The 25,152-nt window shown below is 37.2% G+C and overlaps 1 protein-coding gene across 1 annotated transcript in view; it reads left to right on the top strand.

Moving 5' to 3' along the window:
* Positions 1–5,545: 5,545 nt before the first annotated feature.
* The window catches only part of LOC140922326 (A disintegrin and metalloproteinase with thrombospondin motifs 9-like), a 92,271-nt gene continuing 72,664 nt past the window's right edge, over positions 5,546–25,152 (top strand). Inside the window, exons 1-2 of the mRNA XM_073372318.1 lie at positions 5,546–5,692; positions 18,312–18,397. The gene's annotated coding sequence lies outside the window, so the exon portion shown is untranslated. The remainder of the gene's footprint in view (positions 5,693–18,311; positions 18,398–25,152) is intronic.

The raw sequence follows: 25,152 nt of genomic DNA, 5'->3' as shown, positions 1-25,152 counted from the left end.
ATAGGAAAGTACAAAACGTCGTTAACTTTCAATGGTCACTTTTTAAAGCAGTTTTATAATAACAGGGAAAAAAACGGAGCCACCGTTTAAAGAATCAAAGAGGGAGAAGCTCGTTTACAGTTATCCGAAGGATTCTCGGCTTTCCGCACCAGTTTTGGCTCGGAACAACATTCCATAATTATTCATGATTATTGACGTGCTAAGGTTTCCAATGTTTGGTTACACTAATGAAGAGTAACAGGGGATTAAATTAAAGTGAAGGCAAACAATCTTTGTGTTGATGATGATGAGAAAATAACGGGCAAGAATTTTCCTAAAGTGGTTTCGGAGTTGATCCCCCTAAAAATGTCTACTTTTTGCTGGATCGCGGATATCTTGCCCTGATTTAAGAGTTCTAGCAAATAAAGAACCAGGAATATCGATAAAAAGGATATAAATACTCTTCATCCTAGCTTCTCACTTTACGCCTTTGGTTGATTCTCAACCTCCAGGTTTCAACCCCCTCAATTTAGACGCAAACAGAAACATAACTGAGAACATAGACAGAAGTGTTGCAAATTTAATTTGTACATATACACTGTAGATATATTGTTTATAGGTACAATTAGAATATAACTTATTTGATTATCCTTAAACATGCAGCCTGCACGTATAAAGTACTCGTGTAAATATAGGTTAGATCTTACAATACCAATTTACTCTGTGGCGTTTCATTGCCTGTCGAGAGTAATATGTTGAAAACACTTGATTCGTGGTGCCGGGCACAAACATACAGAGCCGGATGTTCTCGCTTGCTTAAGTGCCTTCCGTGCCCCGCCTGCTATATACTGACCTTTCTTCAAAAATAGTGCTGCATACGCGACACAATACTGTATACATGTATAACTAAATACATAGTCCATGTTGTGGTTCAAATTTCTCTTTAGCTTTCTAACTAAATGCGATTTGTCCCGATTTGTCTTGATTATAGTTATGGCTCTTTTTAATGCAAGACATAGGAAAATATCAAGTAGGCTCAATACATCGGAAAGTCCACTCCTTTCGTTTTTTTATTGACAAACTGGATTGTAATGATATCAGACAGACTCTCACGAAGGGTGAAGCGACAAAATATCTTGTAACGCCAGTAGCCATATCTCTGGGTGTGGCGGGAAAGGGAGTATATTTTTCCTTCCCAGATTTAACTGCCCTCAGAGACACTCTTCAAGAGCAAGACCAAGAGAAAGACATTTATGTTCCTTTGGCAAGACTTAAGAAAACAGTCAATAAAAACAACGTCAATAAATCGAAAGACACTTTCAAAGGACAGATTATACAGCTATGGTTACGAGCGGAAAAACAAGTCATTAAGGCAAATCACTACAGAAAATACCATAACATATCATAATACTCTTTTTTCGTCTCTCCAAAATTTTGCGTAAGCATTGTCTTCAGTTTCTCCTGGGAGTTAAAATGGCCCCAAGAGAAACTGAAAACAATGCCTATGCAAAATTTTGGAGTGAACAACAACGAGTATTATGGTATGTTATGGCATTTTCCGTAGTGGTCAATTAGCATTCAGGAATCTCCAGATAACGCGCAAAGTTTGAATATTAAGATTCCTTCGAAAACTTGTAAATATTCACCGAGCTTTATGTCCAATTGAATGTACGGATTTGCTGAAACACGTTCAAATTCATCTTACTGAAAAGTCAGGGACAGCCTCAGGTCAGGGAACTTCTCCCCCGGGGGCAAATACGTGATTGTAAGACTGAAACAGTGGTATGTTAATTAGAATGACATTTTGAATGAGGAATAGTAATGTCTTATGATCATAAAGTTTTGTACAAAACGGTCATCCTAATTTGCAAATCAAATTGATAAAGTAAAAAACAAACAAACAAACAAAACAAAAAGAATAAGTCAATCCCTTTTGTACGGTTATTATCTGTGGAAATCACTGTTGGATGGCGTTCAGTCATTTCAAAATAAGTTTTCAAAACTATAATTGACTCTGGCTACTTATCTTACTCATCACGTTTTAGTCAGAAAAATACCTTTAGTTAATTAGTATTGCTATAGAAACGAAAAATTCCAAAGACTGTTTTTGAAGCTGTTCAAAACACTCACGGCACGTGTTTTATTACAATTCCTCTGCATTGTAAAAATCAATACTGTTCGTGTTTTTTGAATATTATTTAAAATATCAAACAGGAAGAAAATCCCGGCCTAAATTATCACGATTGTTATCTGGCAAATGGCAAATGGAATATATGCATAAACGTTATCTAACTTTAATCAGAAACAGTTTGGTACTGAATGAAATGCTAGTAAACTTTGATCTTTTTTAATTACTTATTAATAACTTTGCAAGCGTTTCTTAAAGGTGTAGAAAATTCTGTATCCTTAGGCTTAGCATCAGAAGTTTGTAATTTTATAACGAGTTCTAGATTATGTGGGTGAGACAAGTCACATATTCCAGATTAAGTTCCACAGATTTTTAGAGGACCTCTTCAAAACGCTAGACTACAGAAATCAAGAGCTGAGTAAATATAATTTTAAACTTAGGAAATATAAGAAAATAGGACACTGATATAGGTCCTCTTTTTGTATGGATTTTCGAGGAATATTACATATTATAAGTCAAGGAAAACTTAGATGTGTAAAAAGATATTCATGTCAACTTCTTCCTGCCAGAACTGATGCCTCAAAGTATGTAAAAGGTGTTTTTTCCTTGACTAGAAGTTTCACGCTTTGAAGACAACCTTACATTTCTCCTGACTGTTAGTGTATGGATATGTCCAATTACTACCCTTTTTCAGTTTTCAGGGTCTTATTTCGACAGTAAAGAATAACTATGAATAATATCCGAAACACTCAAATTCATTTGCAAAATGTTTAATGCGTTAAATTAAACAGCTTCCCGCATTTATTCAAAACTCGTTCTGCTTACCAATGTTTGTTTTACAGCAAGCTATAGGGGGGCAGCCAATTTTCAGTTTCGTTTCATTAACTAATCTGTTGATGTGTGAATTATTGTGGTTATACTGTTAATTAAAGCGATGAATACCATAAAATATAATTGTGAAAGGTTATTACAGACTATACTTTCACCGCAGGCACATTCAGAAGAAAGAGAGAAAGGACTCGAAGTGGGCAGTTCTCGGTTTTCGATGTTCTTTTACGTCAAGTTGAACAACGGATATCCCTCATATTTGCCGCTTTACTGCAATACCGTAAAATTCCGAAAATAAGCCCCGGGGCTTATATTTTTCAAGGCCCTTTTTGAGAGGCTTATTTTTGGAGGGGCTAGCCTTATAGTTGGAAGGAAATTTACCGTTTTTGCTTTGTTTTACTTTGTATCTGAGGGCAATTTCCAAGTACAAGCCCCTGGGGTCTTATATTTGGAGGGGCGATTTATCGTGAGTTTGGGGGGCTCATATTTGGAGGGGCTTATTTTCGGAATTTTACGGTATTTCCACAGAGCTGTTTGTAAGGTTATTGTGTTGCATCAATCGTCTGGCCACAGGAGAAACACCTTTTAACTTTCTCGATTGGCCAAAGGAAGTAAATATTCTTCTGCGGTTATAGTCTTCAGTAACCACTGACAGCTTAACAATCAGGGAGGGTCAGCCCCATTGAGAGGAAAGTGCCTTTATCAGATGTGTACTTGTCAACAAACGAACACACTGGTTCAATAATGGCAAGAGGAAGGTGTCATAAATTAGCACGAAATGTAATATGATTTAGAAGTTGTTTTTGCGCTTAGTTTCTGTCTAGTGCTGTTTGATCTGAGCAGGAGTTTGTCTTGCATAGTTTAGCGTGCGCTTTGGGGCAGTTGCATGTAACCGGCCATTGAAGGTAGGTCACTGACAAACAACAACTGTTAATTCGATAAGAGAACCATTAGTCGTATTAAACTTAGTCTGGTTGTGTTTGATGGTTAGAGAGCCAGTTAGGCAGTGCGTTTTACAAAGGGTTTAGATAATGGTGCCGTTTAGAATAGAGAGCCAACTAAAGGCCAACCTAAGATTTATCAGCTTATGTCTGGTAACGAGGCAAAAACAACTGTGAGTTATGTATGTATATTTCAAAAATTTTTCAGAAGGAGAGATACTATTAAAGCGCCTTGAAAGACTCGGACATTCTGAGGTATTCTGTATAGTAGAGGAAGTCCAAGGTTAGCTTGTCAATTCACCTGTGGAGTTAAGAAAAAAAATGTCTGTATCTATTTGACGCCCGAATGAGCGAAAGTTTTCAGAGTTACCATAATTTAACATATAATAACTGCTGAGTAAAATGTTAGACGTGATTAAGTAAATGAATACCGAGACAACATATTTACTGAATAATTGTTGTCTAATTCGTTTTAAACACAGGGCACTCAAAGAAAGGTAGGCAAACAGAGTCTATAGTCTGTCGACTAGATATTTAAGTAAAATAAACTCAAGCCGCCTTTTCAACGAGTTTGTCTTGACTTCAGGCATTTAGATTTTCACACCTTGGCATTTATCGGCCTGCTTAAACAAAAATAAATTAGCCCTGGTTTATTATAGTTTAAAAGCTCTTTGTTCTAAAGGCTTGAGCATTTTTGTGTCGGTAATGGCTATGTTAACCGCAAGCATTGAAAATGTCACTCAAACGACAGCTATATAAAAGATTCTTGGGAAAATTTTAAACTCCGGGAGTTAAAATTCTGAGAGACACAATGTTATCTGACAGATAACTCGAGACCAGAGGTTATTATTAGAATAAGACTCGAACGCTTTTGTTTTTATTATCACATATCTGTTATCGGGTCATCCTAATTTTCCGGGAGACCGCGAACTTGACGATATTTAGTCCTAGACATAACATTTTCGCAGATAGCGCACCGATCAAAATGTTATTTCATCGGAAAAAACTCTTTCGCGTACTCCACGGGCGTTTAGTATCTTTGCTCGTGGAGTAGGTGGTTTTACACTGGGGCAAAACGGGCATTTTTACGCGCCATTTTCGGGTGTGTGTTGTCGGCGTAGGTGGCCGTTTAAATCTCTTTTTCCCATTGTTTCACGATGTAACAAGCGTTGTATTCAACAGTAATTAGAAACACAACTTTCAATGCTTTCCCAAAGTGAATCATAACGTCTGTTTTTGAGAAGCACCTCTTTAAATAATGATCTGCTCTTGTGTGGTCTGCATTTCATTCCTTGCGGCTCACCGTGCCTAAGAAATAATTGTACGAGCGCTTTTTTGAGGGTAAGTTTGTAAAACTAAGTGAAATCGCCGGAGGGTTTAACACACTTGCGCAAATGAAAACAACTTCAGCTGAAATACATGGTTTTATTTGTCAACACCACAAGAATTTTATATTCAACAGCGAACCGCGGAGGAACAAACGTCACAGCAAGATTTCAGGAAACGTCTTCTTCCTTCCTCAATAAAGCTCTACAAAATACCGTACCCGCCCTTACGTCTGCAACACTCACAACATAACAGGGTTATAAATTGTTACGGAGTTAATTTAGCGTCATTTCAGTCGTGAATGATAAGTGATAAGTACTTCGGGAATTTTAACGCCGGCAAATTTAATTTACATTTTGTTTATTACCTTGTTATAGAAGCCACGTTGTGCTGTTGTGTTAAGTGTGGATGATCTTTGCTTACGGAGGGCAAGTTTCTTGGGTGCGAATTAGAGATCAGTCGAGTGAGGCCCTTAGCCATCAGATAAGAGGTAGGTAACAATCTTTGTTTTCATCCGTAACGGCGGTTTACCTCGAATATAAATTATAATTTCGCGAGCTAAGCGTGAAATTTTTGATTGGGCAAGGCCGTGTAGGCGAAAGTCTGGTCACGTTTATACCGATCTAAGGTTATTTTACTGAACCTGGACGCCTTGCACGTGAATGATTAAAGTGCGTGCTCTTTTGGGCGAGTAACTATAGCACAACAGGAAAACTCTTCGTTTGATGTCTGCACGTCTCAAACTAAGCTCTTAAATCGATGATGAACACTCCAAACAACTACAAATTTGTAGTCTGCGGCGCGCGAAATCATCCGGAGATCAGGACCTCTATACAAAACGAAATAACCCTCGTAGCCTGAAAGACTGACTAAAAATCATTTTGGAGTTTTTTTATGTACCGCTGTACCGCTCTTAGTAATCAATCATTCGGGAGTCGTAAATCTAGCAAATCCAAAAAGGCCACTGAGTGATATAGTAGTGTATTGTGATATGCGGGAACATAAAGGATAACGTTGTGTATTGCATGAATGGTCGGCTTTATACAACCGGTTATTATGTCCATTGTCATTACAAAAAAGGCGCTCGCCTTTTATAAGTCTCCGCATTTCCAGCCCAATTTCTCAAAACCCCAAACTGTTTGTTTAATTCGCACTCATGACTGATGACAAACCAATTAGTTACAAGCCACGCGAAATTACAGCTTCCAGCGTCTGTATTGAAGTATCTTAAATGCTTAGAACAAATTATGGAATCACGCGTTGGTTAGCTCTCTCAGAGAATGCTACAGTCAAAAGAACCCTAGGTGGGCGAAAAGCTTCACAATAAAATTGTTTGAAGTTAGATCTCGTGCGATACTTGGTCGTTAAAAAAGTATTTCCAATACATGTTGTGGCTATAACTTAATTCGTAACTCTGTCTTGAAATTTCACCAAGCTAACTTCGATAACCATTGATCTTGTTTTTCGAATGTCTCTTCATAAGGCTTGTACCCGGATATGAAAAAAGACTCAGCTACGTTTAACAATTCACGGATGACCTGCCTTTTGTATAAACATATAGTACATTTGAAATGTCCAAGCTTTGGTTACTTGGTGAAATTTTACTTGTTTAAAACAAATTTATAAGCGAGAAAGGGAGGAAAGAGTCTTTTGATAAAGTATTTCTCGGATCAGTAATTTTTGAACAATGTAATGATAAAATTACAAAATGCGCTCTTAATCACATTATGTGCATTGTTTAAAGAAAGCGAGTTAGCACTGATTGTAAAGGAATTGAATAAATGAATGAATTGCTACAAGATGTAAATTGCATTGCTTGTGTTTACGATTGAATATTAAGCGGCATTGAAGTTTAACAGCGTGAATATTGAATATGTTTTGTTCGAAAAAGCAATCCCACTTGACTCACGTTTAGAATATATCACGCGTTTAAGAGTTTGTAAGCATCATTACACTTTGCTTCCATCGTCAGACGAGTCTTCCCGGCGGCCGTACTTGCCTTTCTAGAACTCTGTGTTTCCGGAACGTAAAACCATTTACCACTCAAAGGTCATCAAATATGATCTATTTATTTGATTTCTTTTATCAGCCATGCAATAAGATAATCCAAAGAAATCAGCGCTGTAACACCTTTGCTATGTATGTAGATAAGCTTTGAACTTATCCCTTAGGGTAGTGTAATTAGTCATGGCCATCTATCATAACCACCCTCATTCTACAGTTGCCTAATCTCAAATCAACCTATATTCTCATCGTGAAGATGATTAGTATTTTATCACTTCAGACGTGAACCTTTAATTATCATTTTTTAGACAGTTGACTGTACTTGCAGACACTGTTATCCGCACTTTTTCTAAATCCTTCGTTTTTATAGCTTTGTTTTTGTTTCGACATTCTACTTTAATAAAATAGTAGACACGAAGCGCTATATTATTTCCGTGAGTCGTAGGCGGCCAAATTATTAAAAACGTGAAGACAAAAACGTTATCGCCAACCATCAACCACATTCTACTTAGTTTAAAAAACAAAATACCCAGTTTTAATTTAAAGAACACTAAAATCAATCGTACCATTCGCTGAGTAATTTATATCAGATCGGAAAAATTTGTGATAGGGGTCGTTGACTATTTTTCGGTGACGTTTACATCGAAAAAATAGGGAGTACATGAATTTTGTCTTTGAAGCTAGAGAGGGACATTTGAAACAAACGATACTTAGGCAGTATACAGACGAAACACTCGAATTCTCAGTAAAATAAAAAAGAGAAGAAATGAAGGTATCGGACGATGTCATCTACGAGTTTTTATGGGAAACATTTCGGTATAACCCCATACGTTAATTCTGCATTCTGTATCCACCTTATTGTGGCGAATTCCCGAGAGTATTGCAGATATATACATCGGTAATGAATACTTACTGCGTTAATTAAAGAGGATTTCAATTTCTGTCATTTCTTTTTCTTTTCCTACCTCTTTCTTTCAGTCTCTTTTCCCCCTCTCTTTCACCGACCACTCTCTCCGTTGCCCCCCGAAAAAAAAATCCCAAAGGCTTAGTACTGTTCTGACTTTTGTTTTCTTTGAACAATAGGTGTATGCATAATGAATTTATGGGGTTATACGGAAACCTTGCCAAATAAGGAGGAAGGTACTGTGTGATTGTATGATCAATCAAATCAATGAGACCAACAGGTTTCTACAGTACGCATGTTAAACACAGGCGGGAAAATTATCATTAGAAAATTTAAAGAGGTGTTACGAATGTAAGAAGTTAGACTCGGTATCCGATGTTATACCAGAAAGGTTTCAGTTATACCGTCAAAGTTACTGAAAAAATAAGATGAATTCCCAAAATGAACAAGACTATAATTGTACCTAGTAAAAGTTTTCTCGACGCAATGTATGGTAATCTATGCGACTCTTCCAAAAGGGGTTAAATCTTGTCAATATTATGCTCATTTACATAAAAGACGAAAGGTTGGAAGTTGCTAGAGTTTCTTGTTTGGTAAGTTTTGATGGAACAAATGGAGGAAAAAATTGGAGGCTGTATATCCTACGAACAGACTTGTGCCGCAGATTTGAAAGTCAGAGAGTATTATAATTACCTGCCAAAAAAATCGAGGGAAAAAATCAATCTTAGTGGTAAGACTTGGAAGCAGATCACCCATCCCCTCCCTAAACGTCAGTGGTCGGTCCTTGATCCTAAGTGAAAAGAACAAGGTCAGTTACCAAGACAACCAAAACCAGAATCATGCAGTTCCGATTACGTCACTGTAAGCTCTAGTCGTGATATTGAACGTTGCGTAGGACACGACTTTCAGAAACAGATCGTAATGCATTTTCTATTTACTAAACATTTTAGCTTTTTTGCCTTGAAATGGGCACTATTAGAACGTTTCAATAAAAAGTTTTTGGAACTAAGGTTCTTAATAAATTTAGTTGACCTAAAACACAGATACGCCAAGGTGAAAAAGGAAATAAACAAAATAATTTTTAAAAGATACAATACAGTTCTAAATTAGATTAATTTTCAAGGGGGAAAAGGTTTTCCGCTGATAAATTCATAAACTCGGTGAACCTGACAGGTACTCTCGCCAAGGTGAACGTTATATGAGTGACTTAAAAAATACATTTTTTTAACACGGAGATCACCACAAATGGGTTAAAAATTTAACCTCATTTCAATCAATGCTCTTGAGCGATGAGGTTGCATTTTTTCTTGTCTTCTGTACCATGACAGCCATAAGAATCAAATGATAACAACAACAAAAATGTTTGCACTTAACATTGTTTACTTCCAAGCATACAAGCATCATTGTATACCATACTTTACATATTAAACCTTCGAGAGTAGTTAGGTCAAAATTGAAGGAAATTACATTTCATTTTTTTTTTCAAATACTTAACGCCAAATTGTGCAATCGTTCACATGAAGTACTAAAAAAAAAACATGTTTAATTTCATACCCACCAGGAGATTTCAGATTTTGTCAACAGGCTTAATAGTTAGAACTATGAAATTCATTCTCGTTCACCCACTTTTTGACAGTGAACGTGTTGAGGATTTTTTTCCCCGAAAAATTTGAAGCAGCTTAGTTGTATTGGCCCCATGACTGAAGGTTTAACCAAGATTATAATATTGTTTGGCGCATGATTGAATTCCACTTCCCCTCCGGAACGTTTTGTGGTCATTTTGACAGAAAGAAGGATGCTTATAAACCTCTAAATCTTGCTTAATAACAAAGAAAACTCGAGTACGGTGATATGACTTATACACGGAAATTTTTGCTGATTCATTGCAGTTTAATCACTTTCTGTGCTTTAAAGAAGGTGATGTTACATACTATTGGCAACGACGATGTTTAGAGCCCCATCATTGGAACAATGCTGAGTCACCTTAAAAAAAATATCGTAACATTATTGCATCATTCTGTTGCCCTGAAAATCGTCGGTGTAAGATCATCTTTTTATATCTTTTTGTTTTGTCCAAAACAATTAATAACTTGTTCTGCTTAGAAGTTTCAACTTTGAAGTGGTTTCTTAATCAACGTTAACTTTCTCTTAATATCTAAGTAGACATTATAACAGAATCGAGCTCGTCAGGTCTTATTGCCTTTTAACAGATAACATCTGTTCTCTTTTTATGTTAACACGTACCCCCTTTTCAGTTGCTAGACGTTTCTCGGAAACATTCTGAATGAAATTTCCATTTAAGTCGCTCATCAGTTGCTAATTTCTTAAACAAATATGAAAACTTCCACCCTCACTTTTCGAAGTTTGGAATTCTCGAGTGTTTTCCAAACTCAACAGGCGATTCTTGTAAACACGTATAGCCGGATAATGCGCTTAAGATTTAAGGTGTATTCTAACCGCAACTTCAACGTTGAATACTCGCCCGTGTCAATCGCCTCGCGCTGACTTGCTGCTAAGCAAAATGTCGTATAAATAAACCCTCGTAATTTGGCATCAAAGGAAGTTATTTTCCTATTAAGCCGCTGTGTTAATCTTGCCACAATATAACTTAGGCAAATACATCGGGATATTCAGATAGAACCCGACTACCGTTGAAGTTACTACAAAGACATTACACGTTTACTCTTCCACATAAAAGCGACCACTTGTTTAGAACTTTTCCGCGCCTTCTTGTATTCTTTCTCAGACAAGGTGAGTGATGTAAAGTTAGTCTAAGAACGTCTTAAGCTATTTTTATGGTCAGTTGCAGCGATTGAGGGTTTTTATCAGACGCGTAGTAAACATTCTACACAAATATCCATTATAGAGAAAACTTTATAAAGCATCAAAATGAGATTTTTATATCAAATGAATGTCAGATTATAGGATCAGACTGCATTAAACTGGGCGAAGTTTCATGACGTCATCGCTGTACCAAAAGCCTCTTTTCTTGAAGTAATACCTTAATGTCAATCATGGATATGCATGAAGGCCCGGGCCACCTCAGCTCTGTACAGCTTTCACTGGAAATATTTTCAGTCAGGTTTGACAAGAAGGCAATTGATGGTACAAAGCAAACGAAAAAACCTCCAAGAGATCGTTCTCTTAAAAGTAGACAACACCGATTGGCTAATTCTCGGTTTCGACCCCCAGTGTGAGATAATCTGGTGTAACAGAACGATAATATTCCTCTTGGTGGGTTGTGTTTGTAAAGCGCTATGAATAATTAGTATTAATAACGCTATATAAATGAATTATATTATTATTATTAAATGAAATGAATGAATGAATTGTATTATTGTGTTAATATAGCATCGCCGGCCCCAGGGGAGGTTTTGCGTCCAGCGTTTTTAGTGAAAACAAGGGTTTGTTGGGGTTTCTCAGTCTCTTCGGCTCACAAAATTAAACTTGCCTTAGGTCGATCTTATTTTGTATTTGCCCTCTTGGTGGGCCTTATAAGTAACGGACGGAGACCAAGAATGACGTCCCAAGGGCGACGTCGGGGGTGGCTGCCAATACGGAGGGGTTATGTTTAAACAACGACAACAACAAAAATACTACAAACGCACTTTTCGGTAGATATGGATGAGTATTTTCAAACTTCAGCAAACTTTATTGGCTCAAATTAAATTATGCTTTGAAAACTATATTGCAGTTTACCCATTATTTTGAAACGTAGCAGATACTGACAAGCAATGTTCTTAATACCTTGGACAACGTTCAAAAGAGACAGCGTGAAACCAGCAAGGCCTGGAAACTTTTTAATTGTTAGTGTTCAAAAAAGCTAAAACGAAATTATCATGCTGCAAAAACTGTTTACCAAGTTTAGCCGTCATAGGTGTTGGAGTGCGTAAATCAAGCATGTTTAAGAACCCAAAAATTTTAAAGTGTTCACTGTTAGGACGATATCCTCAATAAAACCTTGATCTTGCACTTTTTCAGAAATCACGGTATTAAACATTAAGCGTGTTTTTCACTTTGTTATTTACAGGTTAGCGTGATCTGTTTTGATAACTCGAGGTATTAGAATATTGATCGGTGTTAAAGGAAAGCGCACTTTACCGCTGATAAGATTAAATTGTCGGACTCCCCTCCTAAAAATTATACTTCATGTTGAGAAGACATTTTAGTCTTTAAATATCACAAGAAACATTTCAAAGAAGGCAGTGCATATAGTAAGCCAGTGCACCTAGTAAGTTGCATACAACATATGAATCTAAAATTGCCGCAGTATCACTTGTTGAGGCACCTATAGCGGCAGATTTGCTAATCCTCTCAAAGTCTTTTAAGATATATCAAGAACAATAAAGCATTGTTGACAAACAATACTGAGGATACTAAGGATAACGAAACTTTGCTCTTCGTTTCGTGACTGCAGATTCGGACATAACTCCGTTTCTCCTGATTCTTCATTTGACACATCGTTTTACTAAGACTTGGTGATATTTGCACATAACTAAGTGTTCATTTTCTCATACTTAATCGAGAAGAGTTATTAGGAAAACGCAACAGAAAACAAACGAAGCAAAAAGCTTAGTGCTTACTACGCTATTATACTGTTTTTAAGCGGTTGCCAAGAGGTTTTCGAGCTTATCAAGGTAGATATTGACGAAGATCACTATTTTCTATTATCTCTATGAAAAATCTGTTATACAAGTGAGATAAAGCTTTAACCCACCTAACTGTCTAGGAAGAGTCTTCTACGTCACACTTGGATGAGGGCACGAAAACTGTACAGTCATGTATCCCGTTTGCGTGTGTTAACGGTTCAGACCAGCAATTAACACATGACCAAGTTTTAACATGTTAACTCCGGACCGGTTTCACCAAAGCTAGATGATTTTCGACGTTTTGTTGATTGGGTAAAACCAAGAAGCTCCATAAACCGCGGAAGACAGGGCCAGAAATCGCATCGTTAAAAGGTCAGTTCAAGTTAAGTGGCTGAATATAGGGCTTTAGTTTTGGTTGAAAAATGGTATCTATTTAAACAAAATAAACAATCCATGTTCACTTAGAAAAAAATTAGAGTTTAATTAATCATTTTGACTCGAAATTAAGCCACTTCTTCCCTTTTCTTTCTATCAGAAAGTTTTAAGTGAGGGAATTCTTTTGAATGGTAAGATTGTGGATTTTGAACAACATTCATAGGATGTTTTTGTTACAATGACACAATTGTATTGTAATAGCATAGAGAAACTGCATAGAAGATACTCGGGGTTGGGGGGGGGGGGGCGACTTATGACCAGCCCTAGCCCCCGGTTAAAAGGCCCGCCTGTTTCGGAGCCACCTTATTAAGTCCAGTTTTTTCGGCCCAAACATTTAACAACAATCAGCCAGTTTCTTATCAAAAGAACCCTGTTACCTCTGTGCCCATCTCATAAACAACCTTTAAATGGGACTTTATTTGGCCCTAGGGTGGTCCCATTAACAGGATTTCACTATAGTTACATCTAACGGAAGTCAATGAAAGGAAATGAACGCGAAGATTAGTTTAATCTTTTGTTTTTTCAATGTTAAAATATGCTAATTCAACCTCAGTTGTTTCTTTTCACGTTTTCAACATAAATGTTTCTTGATGGTTTTTATTTTCATTCCAGTACCATGTGGCGATTTTAACAATAATAGAAAAATTGCCTGGTATAGCGTGACTGGTTTTAAAGGAGATCTGTCGTCACGAGGATATTGTTTTAGGTCAATTAAATGCTAACGTCATTACTTAATACCTTCAATCATACACACTAAATGCTCCATTAACCTTTTAAGCCCCAATATCCACAGACAAATTCTCCAAACTGATCTCTATACATTTCCTTAAAGAGGTAGTTGAGAGAATTTGATAAAAGATCAAAGTATTTTCTCTTAGGTGATCATTTAATTAATGCTCATAGCCTCATCTCATGATAATGTATGGATATCGTTAGGAGAAAATTGCTGTTGGTCACTATTGGGACTTAAAGGGTGAAAGTTACAGTATTGAAGACGGTATCAAACGAATTCCCTATCAGACCACTACGCATAAAAAATTTTTTTGATGACCGTTTTGCAACCATTGCATCAAAACTTGAAAAAGTTGGCCCAAATTTTTCAATTTTGAATCCATGTTCATCCTTACCATCTGTTGCAAAAGAAGACAAGTAACAGTTTCAGTGCCTAAATATAATCTTAAATAACAAATCTGTTAGCCTGAATTTCAGACGATTACATCGAGTCGTTTTTACTTCCTCAGTGACGACGTTGCTGAGAGGAGAAAACGACTCGAAGTAATCGTCTGAAGTTTAGGCTACAAATTTGGACCATATGTTCAGAATTCAATTGATGCCAAGACGCATTTTAGATCTTTGAAAATAATTCAGCACATAGCGTGACTTCTTTAATAGCCCCTTCAAGTTTACTAGTTCTAGCAGATGAAAAAGGTATCATTTTAACGCAATTGTCTCAGTTCGAGGCAGGCGTAGCAACCGTAGCAACAGGTCTCTGGGTCTAATACTAGGCACATTCAAGATGCAGATAGAGCATTTATCCTCTTTTGGTAAAGTAAACGCATATAATAACTTCACTTCGTTACCTCGACGGCTTTATTTGACGGCTTTATTTTGGCACAAGTAGTGGTCGTAGGTTCAATTCTCTGGCCCAAACGTGGTCGCAGTATTTTATGGCCCAACAGTAGTCGCATTGAGGGGGTACCACTCTACGTGCGCTCAGATGGGTGTGATTTTCTAGTCATCCGGGTCTGGAGATGGGCACGTCCTCTGTGTCAACCGAGACACCCCTGTATGTAAGGCGGATAACGGCCTTGAAGGGCCTGTTCTGCAACAGACCTTCCAGCTGAATTTTTTTAGGTTTGGGTTTGATAATCGCAGCGAACGATATCTGAGTAATAGGCAAACTCGAGAACTTATGTAGCCATTGAAGCTCACTCCACTGAGCCGAGTTTCTCAACAGATTTGGGTCGACTAATCGCGGTGAGCGAAGATAAGTAGACAAACTCGAGAACATATGTAGCCAGTGAGCGCTACATAATTGGCCTGGAGGCCATCATCCTGAGGCCAGGATAAACTGAGGACGGCAAACTTGCTCGCTATAGTTCGCAGACACTGTTTTAGAGAGAGTTGACCCATTGGGTATCTTAGACCAACTTTCGTTGAGAAAAGAAACTTCCCCTGGGATACCCGCCACCATAAAGGAAAGGATAAACAATCCTCTCTGCGTCTTGACAAAAACTCGTTAAGATTTAAAAAGGGCGGGCACAACACGGTAAAGCAATATCGTTTGGGCCGCTTCGGCCTATAAAATTTATTCGCCTTTTTTCCTGCTTTAATCTCGTTTCTAACGGACATGTTGGCATTACCATCCCTCACCGCCGCCTTGAGAAGATGATATTGCGTACATCTAGGGAAATTATGAAGCTTGCCGAAAATCGTTTCGAGGATAGTTTTCTTGTGTTTACATCCAAGTGGTTTCAAATGCGGAAGTATCAACAATAATCAGTATCCAGCGCATATCAAGGGCAATCCTTGTAAGTTGTTTTTGTTCCGCCAAACTAGCTGAAAATGCCTCCACATGGCTTTTAAAGTTAAGGACTTTTCCAATGGAGGATTGTACCTCATTGGATAAAGGTAAGCATAGGAATCTCTTGTTTCAGCGGAGTCTCCACTTGGTGCTTTACTGCTAAACGGGAATCATGATAAAACCAAGTGACCTCATTTGGTCATCTATAACGCCTTACTATCAATTTCTAAAATGCTTTCAGAGTAAATTATTGGGCCCGAAAACTGCTTCAGAGACATTTAGCTGACGAACCCAGTTCATTGTTTTACGGGCATTATCTAAGAAGTGGAAGAAAGGAAATGTCTTATTACAATAAATCTTCTATAGCATTTTATGCGTTTTTCTCAGTATTCTTTGATTACGAGCCTTTTGTCAGCTTCAAATCTAAAGTATTTATTCAAAATTGTTTCGTGGTTTTCATGAGTGAGGTAGATTAATATAATAAGCAATATGTCTGAGTAAATGTTCTCACATTACAGATAAAAAAAAAACGAAACGAAACAAAACAAACACATGACATTTTTTCAGTTTTTGGTAGTCATGTTTAAACAAAACTTAAGTGCAACTCCATTTACAACAGATTTTGCCGGTAATTATGCTCCAATAGCTTTGAGGTAACTCTTGTTGTTCTGCGGTTTAAGGTTGATACACCATTTTGCGACATGAACACATACATGAAAAAATAGTATGGGCAACTTCTATTGATAATTAAATATACTTTCAGATGATAAAGAATATTGAAATATTCAAAGCTGCTGTGCATTGAACAATCTCCGAATAGAATGGATCCTGGCGAAAATACATCATAGCGGTCTTAAACTGACTTCATAAAAGAATACCGCATTGTAACACTGGCAGTTAACTATTTTTGTAACTATAAATGTTCGCACTCACAATATTTTTAATTTTTCCGTTCTTCGTTTGTTTGTTCGTGACTTCAAGGTTATAGTTTTACCTGCGTTTGCAAAATTATCTCCATATATGGCTATTTTAAATGCGGTGAATCGAACATTGAGCTTTTAAAGATAGGCTAGCGCTATAAAGGAAATTAAATGGGTAGGCTACTATATCTCCATCCCTGGTATGACTGTCATATATTATAATTCCAGAGGTTATATTCGATCCAATCGAAAAGAAAGAGAAAGAAAGAGAAAAGCGAGATATAAAATAAAAGAAAAAGATCGGTGAATGGAGATAATAAGAAAACAATATTGTGTAAGTTTTTAATATCAGCCAAGATGTGAGAAAGAGAAAAATTGAACTGTTTTTTGTTTTTGCGGTAAACATATTACGGTTTGTCAATTTATATATGTGCTATTTTTATACCAACGAAAATAGCAAAGAACGGATGTACCTTATTTTCTATGCTTCATATCCCAGGGTAACAAAAGTCAATTCACGAAAACTTCTACTTAACAGTATCAAAAATACGTTAAAAATAATAATATTATGGTAAACCTAAAATGTAGAACAATTGTATCAAAAAACAAAAAAAATCAGGCAATAGCTGATTTATAGACACACGTTTGGTAAGATTTCAGGTAAGGGTTGCTTTTGTCTAAAGTTGTAGGAAATACTTAAAGTTTTAGGGGTTTTATATTTATCCCTGGAGCAAACTAGACGGTTTGTTTAAGTAATGATCCGGGTAAGAAGGGAAGCAATTTTCTTTTCTTGTGGCGCAATACGCTTTCCTCACATAGTTCCGAATGCATAGACCTACAAAAAGGCAGTTTACGAAATGAAATGTATTGAAAGTCCATTTTTAGAGGGTGTCTCTTGTGTGTGTTTTAAAAGAATTCGACCAATCAAAATAGAGCAAACAATAGCCAAGAAAAGTTTACAATTTTACATATGCCGCACATAGGATTTCTGTGTTACTTTGACTCAGACGAGATTTTGCAACAAGGAAGCTGGCTAGAAAAACAGGGGATTAATATAGTACATGCGACGATTTCGTAAAATTTGATGTTTAAACCAATCAGAAGCGTAGTAGAGACAATAGTAAAGTCAGCACCTTTCTGCTTTCCGACGTGCTCATTGCGTTTGGTTCTCTTCTTCTTATCTGCATGGACCATTACTCAATCCCTTGAAACTTAATAGACAATTTTTTATGCTTTTATATATCGGACTAGAAGCTAAAAACTGCTATTAAATAAAAGGACACCGTATACATAAAATTATATACTTTTTTCATGTAGTAAGAAAAAGGGCCCTGGACTTCAATCAACCTATCTTTTATTTCCGTTAAGGGATTTAGAAATATACATTGTTTTTTAAATTTTGCAGAAATACGTGATCTAAATTTGCCTCAGCAAGGTGTAGTGATAGATGTTGAAAATATTTTCCGATTTTAGGTTTTGCGGCTTAATGTATTGCCCGTTAGGAAATGAAGAACCGCAAAAACTCATCAGTGGCCTTTGTTTGATTTATGAGCAATAAATTTCTTTAACATTTGGGTTAATTTGGGTGGAATTCATTTGGGAACTTGTAGTGACCTGCCACGAGACTTTAGACACCTTACACAGTAAAATAGTTAAGGTTTAGCGCGTATTAGAATTTGGAATCAAAGCCTGTACGTTACTGAACTTGTGATTCGTACATTCTTATCATCCAGTGGAACAGTTGTGAATCAACCAGGCATACAAGGGAAAAAGAAATATCGTGGTAGTCGAGAACCGGAGAAGTCTACGCCTCTTAAAGGTAAACAGTTCTTGTTGCTTTGATAAAACAACTTTCACATATTAAGAACAAATGAGGTTTATTTCATTAGTTCGATTTGAGTTTACCCGTTGATTATATCACGAGTATTCTTCACCGTTCATCTTGTGTTTTGGTGACACAGTTAACCTTAATCAGTTCTGTCTTTACGGTGCTCTTCTCTATCCTGTTTTCTGTTGTTTTTTTTTTTTTGTTTTTTTTTCTGTATGTTGTTTACCTCTCCTGGGAGATCCGTTTGTTTCCGGTTGGAGGCCTCTTGGTCACATATTTTCTCTTTTCTTTGCGCCTTTTTTCTTTCATTTTTTTTAATCATAACTGAATGATTATTCGTTGACACTATTCTTGATATTGTGATGGCCATCTAGCGAAGGAAAAAATAAATAAATAAAAAGGATACGCTTACTACTGTACAAAATGGGCTCTGACCAACAAAAGAAGAGTTTAATTCAATTTAAAGTGAAAGCAAATCGTGATTATCCTTGTTTTTCAAATACAGTCTAACCTCTCCTCACGGACACCTCTCTATTACGGACAGTTCGTTTGGTGCCAGAAATGCCAAAATTCTTACATTCCCTACCTCAGTCTATAATACAGACACCTCTGTAAAGCGGACACTTGGTTCAGTCCCTTTGGTGTCCGTATTAAAGAGGTTTGAATACTTGAAGCCTCGGCCTGGCTTTCTTGATTTTCATTTTACTGTGCAATACCCTCTATTTGTCCTCATTCAAAGACGCCAGTGTCAGTGTGGACAATTTTTGGAATGCTGTACAAGGGAGCTGGAAGGCGATGTTACACGGGACGATTCACAACGACGACTTTTAGCGCAACACATCGTTGCAATGTTGGAACAATGTTGTAACTATTCGAAACAATGTCGCAACAATGTTGCGCTAAAAATCGTCGTTGCGAATCGTCTTGCGTAACATCACTAACGACGTTTTTGAGCGACGCACGTCAACCGGAAGTAGCCTTTTTGCAATCTTGGGGCGTGATTTAGACCAAATTTTCAGCAAATCGTTTCTATGAGAGAAAAGGCACTCAAGAATACTAATCTGGTAGCTTCAAGGCATATTAAAAGAGAAATGCTTCACTTCTGGTTTACATGCGTCGATCAAAAACGCCTCCTCCCAAAGCGGACACTTAGAGTCCCATGTCGTGACTTTCTCTAAGATGTACACCGCAGGGACCACAGTCCTCTTAGAGAAGTGTCCGCCATATGTACACACCTCGGAGGCCACCATTGAGTGTCCGCCTTGATTAAGGGGCCGTCAAATAGAAAACTCAAGTCATATGACTGAAAAACGGCAGGGACCCATCAGTAAACGTTTCCAGGAGGTGTCTGTATTATAGAGAAATACAAAGACTTCTGACAAAAACACGTATGTCCACAAAAGCACACAATTTGGACCTACGGTACTTAATGTTTGACTGAATAGATTGCGTTAAGGCTACAAGACACTTCATGATGTCTATCATGAAGAGTACGAATCTCATTAGCGTGCTTTCTTAATTAACTCCTGTTAGATGTTGAAGTAGTTCTCAATCCTAGTAAATCTGCCCTCTTAACAAATCTTTTATGAAACTGGCATTTACTAAGTTCGTTCAGTGCAGGCCTAGCCGCAAGCCGTGAGTTCCTTTGCCACAGCTTCGATCAGGATGACACAAGGACCACAAGGCGCGAAAATATTTTGGCGCCAATTTTGACAACTTGCGCCCGCTTCCTAATCACGCTGGGGTGAATTTTTTGCAGTTTAGCTGGTGTGAAGGCGAGTGAAGTATGTTAGCCAGAACAATGAAATACTAAAATCTTTGCCAAAGCCGTTAGGCTTCATTGAAAAATACCCTATCAGAGAAGCACCGGTTTTATGAGCATATTATAAATTTTTGACTATATCTGAAAACAAGCCTTGGCTTTGTTCAAAGCATAATCGGTAAAATACTGATCATGTCAGTTTTAAGTTATTTGTATTCACTAGAGAAAAATAGTTGATTATTCCTTCTTCGACAGACTAACTTTAAATCTTGTCTTGACCAAGCTTATATGTGGTTTCGAAGGACGCTCGTATCCAGTTACTCAAGTGTCATGCGAGCTATAGCGAATTCTTTTGCAGAAAAATCAATGAAACAGATTTCAGTAAGTCCGGTTGCTTGTCTCAGACGAGAAAGAGCTTTTAGTCATCAGTAAGGAGGGTTTGGCGCTTTTTCCTGATCACACAATTAAGGATAGGAACACGAAGAAACAAACTGATCAGGTGGAGTGGAGAGGACGGGCTTTCTGAAGAACTGTTTAAAGATCCAAAATTTGGTTCTGCGTGATACATGACTAAAAGCTTTTCTAACCATCTCGTTTAACGAATTGAAAGGAGAAATCATGGATCACAAAGGGCTGAAATAAACGTCCCAATAACGCTTCAAAGGAATTGCTGCGATCACAGTTCACATAAAAAGTTTAATAAGCGTGGAGGTATATTCTCTATGGGCGTCCACATACCAAACGGCAGATATATATAGAAAAATCTTCATTGAGAGATTACTGGACTGCATATAAAGCTTATCAGGGTTATCCCTCCAAAGAAAAATAACCTGCCAGTATTGTAGCTCTATATTTGGCTTGCTGATCGCGTATGACCCTTCGCCTCTATTTATATTGAATGAACCTGGCACGCTAGAAAATGAAAAACGATGACTGAATTCTTGGAATGTTAGGAGATTTTAAACCAATTTACCGAGAAAACTCCTAGTTGACTAGGAATTTCCTTACTGATAAACCTAACCATTCTGTATATCCGTTGAGTTAATTTCAAACAATTTACACCGGTTCTCGTTTAACATGCATCGGGAAATCCGGCAATACACTTTTGATTAGGAAGTAAGTCAGTGCCGTTTTCAACAGCAGAGGAGCATTCCGTAGGTTATAATTGCAAAGAAAAAAACAAAATTAATTAATGTTTAATGAGTGCCTCTATACCCGTGTAAAGTTTCAAGTCATCAGTGGTAAATGGACAATGATAGGAATTTATTCGAAAAATATCCTGAATGCTATGCAAGCAAGGGACAAGCTATGCGCAGAGTATCAATTCATTAATGTAAATTTCCGGTAATTGACTGCTAATGTTTGAAATGGATACCATCTAGATCGATAAATCTTGTAATAGTCGGACTGGAGTACTTTGAGTTGTTCCTCACGTTAGACTATTGTGTTTAATTGTTTCTGGTGATTTAGAACAAATGAAAGGAAGGTTTAGATTGGTCTGATGATGGCTTAGTGCAAAAAAACAAAAAAAAAATCGAGTAAAACCATTCTGCCTTTACCTTCGTCTTTGCCTTCGCATATAATCATACACAAAGCGCTCCGATCCTAGGGTAAGCGAAACAAATCTATTTTATCACATTGTGTTTAGCATATACTTCACCAAAAACCGGACCAATGCCCATAAAAAGTGCTCGTGTGATGAAATAGTTTTTTTCCTGTGACATAGGTGTATTGGGCGCAAAAAGACACTGTATTGTATACGATCAGAAACAATAAATTGCCTTGAAAGAATTTGCAGAGCAATGAAAATGAGAGAAATTAAAGAACTCAAAGGTCAATTTAAGGATTTTCTAAATTCCATTCCACGGAATGAATGCGAAATTGAAATCGGCAGTGTGAGATTAAAATCCCATTAATGTGTTTATTTAAGCTAAATTGAAGTATGCCGGAAGATTTTACAGCATTTGGAGAGCTGTTCATCCTTTTCCCCTCACACAAGTGAAAGTTTAAGATAAGCAAAGTTGGTAATCATAACATTACAAATAGAAAACGAACATCAGCAAAAAAAAAAAAAAGCTCTTTGCGTAAGCACTGCCAATAGGGTTCAGTCATTGTAAGTTATTACGGCATAGAATTCCGTCTACTGACTCAAAAGTTACAATCGCAATGTCTCCATAATTGACCAGCATGGCAAGTTGAGAGGGCGTCCACAAGACAGACTGGACGACTCCTCAAGGGATCGTCTGGTCTAACCGCACAATGCTGGAACACATCTGCAAAAGATCAGATTAACCAATAAAAAGCTTTCGAGCGGTTTTAAGAGGCGGAAGCACACGATCTCATTCACACCATTAAATTTGCTGAGGCGATTGATGGGCGGTTCGCCAGAAACTACCAGCTGCTAAAAATCGATCCAATATAAACAGTTAAATGGATCTAAAGAATATATCTGATTTGAGATTCCATCTTGTTAAAACATGGAAACTCTTGTTCCGTTTTGTGCATTTTTAATGCAACTATGGAGAGTCTGAAAACAGCATTTAGGTTGCGTTCGACCCCATTAAATATATAACAATTGGTTCCCAAGTTTATTAGCTAATTAGTTAATAGCTCCTATTATACGATATCTGAATCTGTGTTCGGAAAGTTCCAAGGTGTCAACGGTTTGTGTTTCTCTAAACTTGCCAGATAAAGTCCTGAACCGTGATTATTTAAATGTAACAGTTTATTTAGATTGATATTCCTGCTCAGTGTTTCTTCTTTCACAAAATCTGTGACAAGAAGTTTGTTGTACTTTAGTGTTAATTTTTAAGTACTCTACAAGGAAAAAACGGGAAATAATTATACGACGAAGAATTCTCATGGAAAAAAAAGGAAGCAACGAAATTTAATCCAAATAGGAAAACCCACTGATTTAGGGTATGCGTTTATACATGATTTAAGACAAAAGAAGTTTACGGTTACGCTTTAGGAATTGACATCGCCGCTAGATGATTTTGACCCTTCATTTCCACTTCACGAACATCACTAGGTGAAGAGCTTTCATGCAGCGTAGGTAAGAGTATTTATCTGTAACATCTGTGTTTATGTTAGATATTTTACATGCCAATCTTCACATCCAAAGTTAGGACCTATCTGCACCTGATAGCAAAAATTGGGCTTATTTTTATTTAAAGGCTTTAAAACGAAAGTTTAGTTTGAAATAACCAATTTCCGTTGATTTCTGTTTTTGGCGTGGCGATGGACAATCAATTTCTTTATAGGACAACAGCGGTCGTTTCAGAGGAAAGAACGTTCTGCATTAAAATCAGTGTTTAAAGTACTGAGTTGGGGCTTCAGTATATTCACGTACGCCGTACTTTGAGTTCTAAGGCTCATTTGCGAATAGTCGAGTTGGAATCAAGGAAATCTTCTTTAGAAAAGTCTGAAGGGGTTTCAGTCCAAGTTACATTGACGATCGTTCGCCGAAACTGACACCCCTGGACCCTATTTCGCAGTCCAGTCAAAATCCTGAGTACACTCCTTATAAAGTAACCCTGTTGTATGGGTGGAACATCACTGTTGAGGTTATATTTGCATGTGCGCCTCCCTCCCCCTGCTCCACCCCTCCTCCAGGTTCCCCTCCACGATAGCCCATTTCTTCCCAATTGAAGCTGCTTAGCTTTATCCCAAGAATTGATAGGGTCTTTACAAGCCTGCGAACATGCGGTGATATTGGTGGTCTTTTTATCTCAGAATTATGAGAGCCTGGTTTTATCTTGGTTTTTACAGTTTTGTGGTAGAATGTGTTAAATGTTAGCATTCCATGTACATGTAGTGAACGACCTTTAGCTTAAGCTGGAAATAACGTCGAATAGTGAAAACAAATCGTGGATCATACTTTTAAATCTTCCTTCCTTCACTGAGAAAATTAAAGTTTAAAAATCACAATCCAAGAAACATCACGAATTTCATTTTGAAAGATTTGGAACAGCCGGAGAACGTCTCTCAGTCTAGGTTTTCATTTATCAGTCTGAAGTTAACCTTACAGGAATCGGTCCACAGACTCATAAGTGAGAAATGCATTACTGGATTGTATAATCAATGCGGGTGAACGGGTTAATCTATTGCTAAGATATCAAAGCTGCCAATAAACTCATACCAGCATAGCGATAGAAGCTTTTGATACAAAACGAGGCTGGGTATCCCACAGTAAATGAGGCAGCTGAATCATAAGATAAACTGAAGAAAAAGCGATAACGTTGGCTTTTTAACAAAATTCAAAAGAGCCGCACCAATTTTATTCTCACAGATAAGACGCGCATGCGCGTTCATTCTTTGTCAGTGGGTTGCTCTCTAATCCTTACTCTCATTATCTAAAGATGATTAAAGAATTGTATGCTTTACTAGTTTGATGCTATTAAAAATTTAAGTCTGTTGGAATGAGATTAGTAGCATATGGCCATTGAAAACTTGTAGTAAGATGACAATTGATACTCATAGTATTTAGTTGAAAAACTCACATGACTAGTATGATGGCGGGATCATGCACTTTCCTACTACATTGCTCCAAATAAGCATGCTGGTTCTATTGACTTTTAAACTGGGAAATTAGAAGGCTATAATTTTACCCCTAAAAGCGCTTTATTGAAAGCTGGTAAACCACGGTTATTCCACTTGAGAGCTCTATTTCTCTCCCATTGTCGATAAGCAGTGGTAATATATGTTTACATTACGAGGGGCCATGGTCAATTTGTCCGAAGATAAATACCCTTAATGCAGCTATATGTCCTATAAGACATATGTTATTACCCCTATAAACAGTGTAATCCGGGAATTAGGTGCACGCTTCACACAACAGACAATTTTCGGACAACTCATTCAAGGTATTTTGCTTGTCACAGAGTATAAGTTTTTAATAAGCTGGATTAGAAATGAAGGCATGTAACTTGCAAGTGGTTTTTATTAAAGCACGATAGGATTTTACTTTTATTTTGACCCGACC

This window comes from Porites lutea, chromosome 13 (genome assembly GCF_958299795.1).
Source record: "Porites lutea chromosome 13, jaPorLute2.1, whole genome shotgun sequence".
Lineage (NCBI taxonomy): Eukaryota > Metazoa > Cnidaria > Anthozoa > Scleractinia > Poritidae > Porites > Porites lutea.
Note: the sequence above shows the minus strand (reverse complement) of the source record. Positions and strands in the feature narration are given on the sequence as shown.